The sequence below is a fragment of the Pinus tabuliformis genome, chromosome 5_2 (genome assembly GCF_031772625.1).
Source record: "Pinus tabuliformis cultivar Carrire ecotype Pingquan chromosome 5_2, CPIR1, whole genome shotgun sequence".
Taxonomy (NCBI): domain Eukaryota; kingdom Viridiplantae; phylum Streptophyta; class Pinopsida; order Pinales; family Pinaceae; genus Pinus; species Pinus tabuliformis.
Window position 1 is genome coordinate 481289864 of NC_142306.1, and position 11484 is coordinate 481301347.

Genomic DNA, 11484 nt, shown 5'->3' on the forward strand with positions numbered 1-11484 from the left:
TATATCGCAGAAGATTGTGTCTGCATATTGTATGTGGCAATCAATGCTTAAACATTAGAGTTGTTGTAGTTTTTCTCTTAAGAATAACTAGAGAAACATATGTAAAATTGTTCCTTTGTATTTTTAAGCCAGATTGTTTCAAAGACTCGTCATGTGTCATAATGAACTTGACATTTTAATATTTTATATATATAAAAGGGAGAGACACCCAAAGAATATATTTATATATAAGAGAGATTATATATTATATATTTATATATTTAAATTGATTTTAATATTTGAATATTTTGATTTGATATTAATTTTGATTATTATATAAATTATATAATTAAAAAATATTTTATATTTTTTTTTATTATATAATATTACCGCTCCCAACTAGACGTTTCCTGTAAATTTTGGGGAAACCTCTCGCTGTTCCCGACACCTATACCCAAGTTCCCAATTTTCCCATGTTCTAGAAACTCATGCAACATAGCATAATTCCTTTCATGTTCAGATAACTTCCTTGGTTCATAGCAAATTACATGTCCCTCTTGCATTGGTACTCTGATGTGCACTAAAACTTTACCCCTTTCCTCTGCACCGCTGTGATTGGATGTATAATTTTTGAAAAGTGTCAGATGAATCTATGATAATATCTGACCAACCTCATAAACAATCTGACTTTTGTGACATTTCCGGGAGTGGGCCATTCCATGATGGCCTTGATCTACTCAGGGTCCACAACCAAACCTTTTGAGACCACGTGCCCCAAATATTGAACTTGACTCTTAAAGAACTCACATTTACTGAGTTTAGTATATAACTTGTGTTCCCTTAGTAATTGTAATACCACCTTTAAGTGCTCCTTGTACCCCTCTCTGGTTTTTGAGTAAACTAGAATATCATCAACAAATACTAAAACAAACTTGTCTAGGTATTGACTAAGCGCATTGTTCATATAGCACATAAAAGTGGTTGGTGTATTTGTAAGTCTGAATGGCACCACCACAAACTTGTAGTGTTCGTATCTTGTTATGAATGTTGTCTTATGAATATCTTCATCTTCAATCCTGACTTGGTGATAGCCAAACCTTAATCAATTTTTGAAAACATAGTAGCTCCTTAGTTGGTCAAATAAGTCATTGATTCTTGGCAGTGGATATTTATTCTTTATTGTTGCTTTGTGTAATTGTTGGTAGTCGATGCATAGCCGCAATATGCCATCCTCTTCACAAATAGAATTGGTTCTCCCTAGGGTGACACACTGGGTCTAATATGCCCTTATCCAACAACCCCTTTAGTTGTAGTTTCAATTCCATAAATCGAGGGTGCTCGTGCGATATGGTGTCTTAGAGACTAGCATCGAACTAGGAATTAGCTCGATAGAGAAATTGATGTCTCTCTTAGGTGGTAACCCTTGTATTTCATTTGGAAATATATTACCGTACTTCTCTAAAATGGGGTGATTCTAAAGTTTGGTTTCATTGCCCTCTGCCACACAATTTACCTGAATCATAATAGAGTACACCCTTTCCGACAACATTTTGCTAAAATCTGTTTGACAGAAATAGGCTTTTTCTTTACTTGTAGTGTTTTTCCCTTGCCTTCATCATCAAGGCATTCCAATGGTTTGTTGTAACAATCCACCTTGGTCTTGTGGGCTGCTAGCCAATCCATACCTTACATCATACGAACCCAACGAACGGATTTTATGGTTCGCTATTGTAGACATGCCATCTAGTTCTAGGTTGCATGATTCCACAAATTTTGTTACTTTCTTCTTGGCCCTTGTGGCCAACTGGACCATCCACGACTTGGTATGATCTTTCTAACTTTGGTATTGTGGAATCTTTTACCATTTTAGGGCTAATATAACTAAGGTTAGATCTTAGATAAATTGAAATTGAAATTGATTGCTTGTCTTACGTTCTATCTCGATGACTAAGACCTAATGGTTTGCTTGTCGATTTTCAAATGCAACATAAATTCAAGGCATACTTTGGGCCACGCCGTTCACTATCACTACCTCTTCTATGTTGTATAACCTTTTGCCATTCTTCTTCTGTGGTTAAGGGTAATCCCATCGTAGGTGTTTTCCCCCTCATTTCCAACATTGAATATTCTTTTAACCCTTTGCTTCTTCTCTTACTGGCTTAGAGGGTTGCTCTTTGTTAGTGGGATATGTTTGTTGGAATTCACCTTTGGCATGAGTGGTGAATTTCCCCCCTTTCCCCATCTAATTATGCCCAAAGGGTTTTGATCCTTTTCCCTTGAAATTGCTCTGATCTTTCTTCTTCCAATCAATCTGATTCTCAGTCTTATGTTTGGATTGTTCATAACAGTCACTGGTTTCCCGGATAATATCTTCCAATGCTTTGGGTTCATTGAACTTGATTCTATCTCCGAATGCTTGATGTAAGGTATGTACCTCAACAGTTCTAAAAATGTATATCTACTCATCTACTATAAGTTGCCCCAACTTGAGTTTGTGAAACTCTTTGATCTTAGCATCATAATATCTTTTTGACATATACTTTTGGAAATATTTTTCAAATTCATTCCATGACAACTAGTTTTCTCTAATGTCTTTAACATTGCTTAAGTCCTCCTGCAATATATTCATCTTTCCTTTTAATTTGAAAATTGCTACCCTAGCTTTCATGTTCTTAGAGTAGTCATGTATTTTGAAATATTTGTTCATCCCCAGTACCCAAGCCTCCACATTTTCAACTTTCTTATTCTCCCCGTTAAAGATGGGGGGCTTTGCATTCTTAAATTCCTCTAATATTTGGCCTTTGTTACTCCTTCCTTGTCAATTATGTCTTTAATTGCAGTCCTCAACAACTAATCAAGGTTGTATGCCCTTCTCTCTGGAGTGTTCTGTGGAGTTTCTCCTCTCACAATGTCTTCGCTAGCTTGTCTCTGCCTTTATGATTTACCTTCTTTTTCTCTATCAACTCCAAATCCATGCCTCTGCATCTTAATTGGGCTTTTCCTGGATTTGCATTTGTCTAGGTAGTTGGCACTGGGCTAATGTTGTTTTTTCCTTTGTAAGTCTGATAGGTTTTGCAAGATCATCAAGTTCACTTCTGCTTGTTTCTCGTAAACCGTGATGATTATTTCATTATTTTCCTTGCAACTTCTTAACTCGGCCTTTAAACTTTTGAGGGTGTCCATCTAGTCAGGGGAATTTTCCTCCACTCTCTTTCCAACAATTCTTCCTCTTGATCACACTGGGCTCTGTCTCTATTGTATTTCAACATCCTACCGCTCATATTTTACTTTCTAGCTGGAATGTGGGTTGCCTTATGTACAGGCATAACTGTTAGTCAATTATGACATAAATATGTCAGTTCATCAACTCAATCTTGAGGCTCATTTAGATTTCATAATCGAAATTTCTACAAACATGTCAACATGCTAACAAGAGTATTCATTCACATTAATTAGAATTGTAATTGTTGAGATATATTCATATTCTAACTGTAAATTTCATTTTTAAAGACCCATTCAGTCCAAGTGTTGAATTTGGGCTTCGATACCACTTTGTGATATTGTGGGCCATGGAGGGCATTACTATCATCTTGAATTCGATTTTTAATGCGTGACGCGAAAATGGGGTCATGTAAAAATAGTATTCTCCAAAAAATTGCAAAATTAGATAATAATATTGCCATTATGCCCAGCTCAATGAGTGCTTTCTGGTCAACTATTCCACTGCACAAACTCGAGATTCATAGAGTGCATATGTATAGATAATATATATATCAAGTATTATGACTGGAACAAAAATCTTCTGATACGCAAAAATAGATATATAAATATTTTATTAATAAGAAGAATTACAGATGATGTTGATTACAAATGGGGTTCCTGGCTTATATACTGCCATGGACACCCTTTGGGGAAAGGGCATGATCTTATGATCGTGCCCTTTCGTCTAATTTAACTAAAAATTAAATAATAAACCTAATCTAACTAATTTTTACATAACATTGCCTTCCTCTCGAAAGAATGCTTTGTCCTCAAAGCATACGTAACGACGGATGTTGTTGAAAAAATGCTTCATTCTCCCAAGAAGCTTCTTCTTCGGGTAAGTCCTTCCACTTGATCAGATATTCCTTGATAGTACGATATCGAAGCTTTCTTTCTCTAGTAGACAAAATACCTTCTGGTTCTAAAATGACTCTTCCCTCATCATCTAGGGATGGAAGTGTTGTTTGCGCTGTTTGATTGTTACCTAGTGCCCTTTTAAGGCAAGATACGTGGAAGACGTTGTGAACACGACTTGTCTCTGGAAGGCTTAAACCATACGCAACTTGGCTAATCTTTTTGTTGATCTGATAAGGTCCATAAAACTTTGGTGCCAATTTGTTTTTTCCTTTCTGTTTTAAGGATAATTGTTTGTATGGTTGGAGCTTAACAAATACCCATTCTCCAACTTCAAACTCTCTTTCGGTTCTGTTACGGTCTGCTTGTTGCTTCATACGATTCCTTGCATTATTCAGGTTTTCTTTTAATATTTGGACGATTTTTTGGGTTTCTTCTAGTTGATCTTTAACAGCGGGTAGATTTGTCTGGACAATAGCTAGATCCTTCCATTTCGGGGGTTCATACCCATATAGAGCTTGAAATGGCATCATTTTTGCTGATGTATGATAAGTGGAATTATACCACCACTCAGCAAGATGTAACCATTGAGCCCATTTATTTTGTTTTTCTGTAGCGTAGCAACGTAGGTAGGCCTCCAAACATTTATTGACAACCTCTGTTTGGCCATCTGTTTGGGGGTGATAAGTGGAACTCATATTTAGGTAGGTTCCTATATGGCTGAACAATTCCTTCCAGAAATTACCCTTGAACTTGGCATCTCTATCACTCACAATGACCTTCGGAAAACCGTGTAACTTATATATATTTTTGCAAAATATTTCAGCGATTTCTTTTGCTGAGTATGACTTCTTTATTGCCATAAAATGAGCATATTTGGTGAGTCTGTCGACTACTACGAAAATCCTGTCCTTGCCTTCAGATACTGGTAATCCTTCAATAAAGTCCATCTAGATTTCTTCCCATTTCTGATATGGAATGTTTAAGGGGTGAAGTAATCCTGGTGTCGTAATATTTTCGCTTTTATTCCTTTGACATGTGTCACACTCTGCTACATACTTCTGAATATCACGATTCATTCCCTTCCAAAAGAAGGATTGACGTGCATTGTAGTAAGTCTTAAAGAACCCTACGTGTCCAGCTGACGGTGAGTCATGTAATTCCTTGAGTATTTTAAACTTAAACTTGGAATTTGTATTTAGATAGATTCTTCCCTTATACCATAGGATATCATTCTTCCACTCAAATTTTGAGTTATTGGGAGGGTTATTGATTATTGCTGTTATTTCGGATCCTTGGCATACTCACTTCGAATTTCGTTAAGCCACTCAGGAACAACAACTAAAATTGCAATTAGTGTTGGTTCTTCATCTTTCCTGGATAAGGCATCTGCTACTACATTGTCTTGACTCTTTACCTCTTTTATGTAGTATTTCCAAGTCAAAAGCAGTAATTTTTTCAATCCATTTTTGTTGTTCTTCGGAAAGTGTTTTTTGTTGAAGGAGATGCTGGAGATTGTTATGGTCTGTTCGAATAGAAAACTTACTTCCCCAAAGATATTGCCTCCACTTAGCTAGTGCGTGCATGACAGCGAGCATTTCTTTGTTGTATGTGGATTTGAGGCGTTCTCTTTTGTTGAGCTTCCTACTTTCAAAAGCTATTGGATGTCCTTGTTGCATTAATACTGCACCTATACCGAATCCAGAAGCATCACACTCAATGATAAATAGTTTAGAAAAATCTGGTGTTGCTAAAACGGGAGCATTAGACATAATTTCTTTTAATTTTTCAAAACACCTCCCTGCTTCCTCATCCCATAGAAACGAATTCTTCTTTAAAAGATTTGTTAGGGGTGCAGTTATATGTGCATAGCTTTTAATAAACCTTCGGTAATATCCAGTCAAACCTAAGAATCCTCTTAGCTTGGATATATTAACAGGTTTGGTCCATTCTTTTATAGCTTTGATTTTGTTAGGGTCCACCTTTACACCTTCATGGGATATGATGTGTCCAAGGTATTCTACTTCTTCCTTTCCGAAGGTGCATTTGGATTTTTTTGCGTAAAATTGGTGTTCTTTAAGTAGTGTAAGAACCTTGTCCAAATGTTGCAAGTGCTCCTTCCAAGTTTTACTGTAAATTAGAATATCGTCAAAGAATACTAATACAAACTTTCTGAGATGTGGGCGAAATAATTCATTCATAGTTGCTTGAAACGTCACTGGTGCATTGGTTAATCCAAACGGCATTACTTTAAATTCATAGTGACCTTCGTGTGTTCGGAATGCCGTTTTTGGTATGTCCTCTACTCTGATTCTAATTTGATAGTAGCCTGATCTTAAGTCCAATTTTGAGAAATACCTTGCGCCATGTAGCTCATCCAACATTTCGTCGATAAAGGGGATTGGAAACTTGTTTTTAATTGTTATTTTGTTTAATCCCTGTAGTCAATACATAGCCTGAATGACCCATCTTTCTTGCTTACCAATACCACTGGAGCAGCGTAAGGACTTTTACTTTTCGAGATGATTCCACACTTTAAGAGGTCTTGGATTAATCTCTCGATTTCTGTTTTTTGGTGATGTGGATATCGGTATGGCTTGATGTTGACCGGGTTTGATCCTGCCTTGACTTCTATTGTATGCTCAATTTCCCTATTAGGCGGCATCTTCAGAGGTAGGTCTTGAAATACTTTTTCATGTTTCTTAATTAGATCTTGTATCTCTGGTGACTCTTCACTGGTCATATTTGCAGATAACATTTCTAACTGATGACATTGTACTACATAAGTGGGTGCTCCCTTTCGAATCATCTTCATCATCTGAGATGATGATACAATTTGATTTTCTGGTGCTTGGAATCTGTGTAATTTGTACTTCTGACCTCCCCATTTGAATTTTATAAATTGTACTTGGTGGTTGGCAGCATAAGTACCTAAAGTTCGTAACCACTGAATACCTAAGACTACATCTACTCCTCCTAATGGTACTGTGAAAAACGGAGACTCTAAACTGAAGTCTTGAATCTGCAATTTAACCTTATGGCATTTCCCCACCTTTTCAATCTTCTTACCATCTGCTACCATCACCTTCATGTTTGGTAAGGGAAATGAAAAAATATTGAGTCTCTTTGCCACAATTGCATCCAAAAAATTGTGTGTGCTACCAGAATCAATGAGAACCACCACGTTGTTCTTCTTTATGTGTCCTTTTAACTTTAAAGTCTGAGGTTGTGATATACCTGTCATAGCTGATAATGACACTTGCGGAATACTTTCGTCATCTAATTCTGGTGAGAATTCTGGGGCATCTTCTGTTTCTTCAATGTCAGAATCTTCACTGTTTGAATCATTGGTTGCTTCACAATTATATAGTTTCTTTGGTTCTTTTCCCTTAGCACACCTATGTTTGGGGTCCCACTTTTCACCACAGCGCTTGCATTTACCCTCTTTTATCCTTTGTGTTTCCGCATTAGATTTTTCATCTTCACGACGATGTGGTGGAACATATCTTGTATTTTTTGCGTCCGCATACTGAGGTGTTCTTCGTTTTGAATATGTTTTTTTCGGATTTTGACCAAAATATTTGTTCGAATTTCTTTTCGGCTGTTTTTGCTTTTTGTCTTGCTACTTCTATTGATGAAATGTCATGCATCTCAAGTTCTACTTGTAAATGGGTTTTGAGTCCCGAGATGTATGACTGAATTAGACGAGATTCTGATAACCCAGGTACTCGTGTTACTAAGGTCTTCCATTCTTGAGTGTATTCATCCACACTTCCTTTTTGTCGTAACTTGATGAGTTTTGAAAAAAACTCTTCTTCCTTTACACCTTGGAATCTTTTAAAGAATGCATCTTTAAATTTCCTCCAGCTAATGACGTGTGTTGTCTTTTTCCACCACATATACCAGTTATATGCTTCTCCCTCCATTTTCATGGATGCATGCTCGAGCTTTTCGTCGTCGTCATTGATGTCATATATCTCAAAGTATTCTTCTGCCTTATTTATCCATGCGACATTGTTTTTTTCGTTCCCATCGAATTTAGGCATCTCGACTTTTGCCCTTCGCTGGTATGTTGCTAATGGTTGAGTGAAAAAAGGGTGTTGATTGGTAATGTTATCCCAGAGTTGCTTGTTTGTAAAAGCTGTGTTACTCACTTCTTGGTGGGGTGTTGTTGATTTCCTTGGGGATTCAACTTTTTCATGAGAGTCAGTGGACTTTGTTGAATCCGCTGAGATGTGTTCTTGATTCTCTTCATTTTCTTTTAGTAGTTGTTCGGGTGTACAATTCATCTTTTTACACAGAAGTTTCAGCATTGTTACGGCATCTCTGATATGTACTTCTGTTTGGACATGTTGATTTTCCATCTTTGTTTCTATTCGATTTGCCGTATCATGAAGACTTTTGATTTCGTCAGCTTGCTCCCCAAGCTTGATCTGGAATTCATTTAATCTTTTACTGACTTCATCGTGGTTGTTATTTATCTTATGCTCCGAATCCAACAATTTTTTTTGAAAATCCGCCATTGTCATTGTCGACATTGATCGGGTTTGAAGGGGCATGTATTTATTTGGCAGCGTAATTTTTTTTTAAATAATTAAATTAAATTAATTAATTTAATTATATGACAAGGTTTTTATTTTATTTTTAAACTATATAATATATGTATATATACATAAATAAATTATATATTGTATATATAATATATAACTTATTTAATATAATATAGTTATATATGTTATAACTATATATAACAATAAAAATTATTATCACATTTAAAACTTATGTGAAATGGCGGATAGATACGACCCAAGTCCACGGCCACGATGGTTGGCGGCAGGCGTGGCAGATAACACAGCAGACAACAGATGGTGGGGACGGTTGAACAGTGTGTGACAACAGTGGTAGAGAGATGCGGGTGGCTTGGAGGTCAACGGAAGGAATAGTAGCCGGACGTCGGATGGACAGCGGACGGCACGGCCAGATAGGGCCACAGTGCGGCGAGCACACTCCAAGCCAAGCAGCAGGCACGATAGCGAAGACAGAGGCAGCGTATGCGGACTGGGACGGGGTTTGGAACAACCGAAGTGGAAATGGATTGAGATTATGGGTTGATAACAGCAAGGCGGAATGACAGTATGCAGCAGACGTTTGGTGTAGTAATTTGCTGCAAGACCGGACTCGCTCTGATACCAGATGGAACAAAAATCTTCTGATACGCAAAAATAGATATATAAATATTTTATTAATAAGAAGAATTACTCTTTCTTTACCTTAGGCGACAATGCTTTCGATAATTTCACCATCTTTGGATTTTCAGCTGTTCCGAGATTCACTTCTTCGACACCTTCTTCCGTTGGCCTCAAGGTTGGCTTGCGAGCCACGTCATCTTGATCAAACAGCTCCTCCAAAGGAATTAATCCTTTAGGAATGAAATTATCCTTAAGCTGCAATACATCCATTTGATTTACTTCCTCAGATTCTGTATCTATGGAAATGTCTTTGAACTCACCTTCAACTTGCAGAAAATCCTTGATTTCTTCATCATCTTGGAAAACTTGCCAACATCTTTGATTGTCTGGGACTGTAGGACGGCGCTTCACATAAATCTCAAACTTATTGCTGGAATTCATGGGGATTTTTAGATTACTTGCTGCCTTAACCAATGCATCCGCAACACCATTTTGGATACGGGGCACACATGTCAAAGTATGTTCAGAAAACAGCTTTACGATATCTAGGACAACATTTCGATATGCTCGCATACGAGGATGCTTGGCCTGAAACTCACCTTTCACTTGCTTTATAACCAACTCGGAGTCGCCATATACTGCTATCTTCTTTGCCTTCAACTTCCGAAGGATTTTCAAACCAACAATGAGGGCCTCATATTCCGCCTCATTGTTTGAACAATCAAATGCCAATTTGTAAGAGCATACTCGTACCTTGCTTGGGACTTTGTTTCGGACAGAAAATGGACTTCGAATCCACACACCTATACCAGCACCATCGCTGCCCACAGCGCCATCAAAATCCATGGTCCAAAGACCATCCTCATCATCCTCTAAGTGCTGAAAATGTGATGTCTCTGCATTTTTTGTTTGCTGCCCATTGATCTCAGCTGTTGGCTTCATGACAGCGGACCTTTCTTCACTTTCCTTTCTCAAAATTTCTCTGAAATTTTCTGAAATGTCTGGTATATCTTCTGCTTGAACTAACTGACTATCTATCTCATTAAAATTCTCTGCAAACAAAGCAAATGACTCTAAATTTGTATGTACATAATTTACAGGATGATTGATTGGCTTCTCCTTACTAGTGATCATGTATTTCATCTTTTGTTCCCGATATAACTTCCTCATCTGACCAAAGACCGGAATTGTAGCATAGGAAAAATCGAGCTGAAGTGTACCTTTGAGTTTCGCTCCCCAAGATCTAGAAAGCAACATCCCGAATCGCGGAGGAATATCCGCCACCACCACATCCATCAAAACATTCTTTGCTGGGATTTGATCTAAGCTCACCACCAAGTCCTTGATCAAACCAATACATTTTACCCGGCTGGAATCAAACGAATACAAATCATGGTATTTCCTTGTGATGTCAAGTCCCAGCTTCTCCATAATCGTTTTCGGCATCAAATTATGCGAAGCTCCCGAGTCAAACATGGCATTGTGCAACACATACTCATGCAATCGCAAACTGATATAGAATGGAGGAACATCACTTTCGGGAGACTCACCATTTAAAGCAGGCCCAAAAATCAGCTCCGGCTGATCATCTTCTACATTCACCGTGTCTAGCATTGGATCAAAATTCAACATCTTGGAAATTTGGCCTCGGTAAGTGCTGTTCTTCATGATTTCCGTCAAAGGAATGGACACTTTCAACTTTGAAATTTCATTCTCCAAACTGAAAACTGAAACCTTCTCACCTTCTTTAGCCGGAACCTCTCTTTTTTCACCTTTATCTCTCAGTGTGCTTGATGACTGATCTATCTTGCTTGCTGATGATGATTGACTTGTTGAAGGATCAATTATGTCTTTTCCTTTTGTGTGTAGGGGAGCCGAATCATTCTTTGATGAAGTATCTTTCCTTTTCTGAATGGGATTTATGGGAACAGCTCGGTTTCTTAATTGTCTCTGCTGAGCGGATAAAGCATTTAGGTACCCTCTTTGATACTCTTCCGATTCTTCTTCAAGTGCTGCATCATTTGACAAGATATAGTGTTCATCCTGAGGGATGATGGAGTGACTTACCAATTCTTCTTCTTCTGTAACATAAGTGGGCAGATCATCAGGAGTGAAGAAGTGATTTTCCTCTCCCACCGTATCACCTTCATCCTCTGATTCTTGGCTAACAAAATTCTGCTGAAAAGGAGGTTTAATTTGC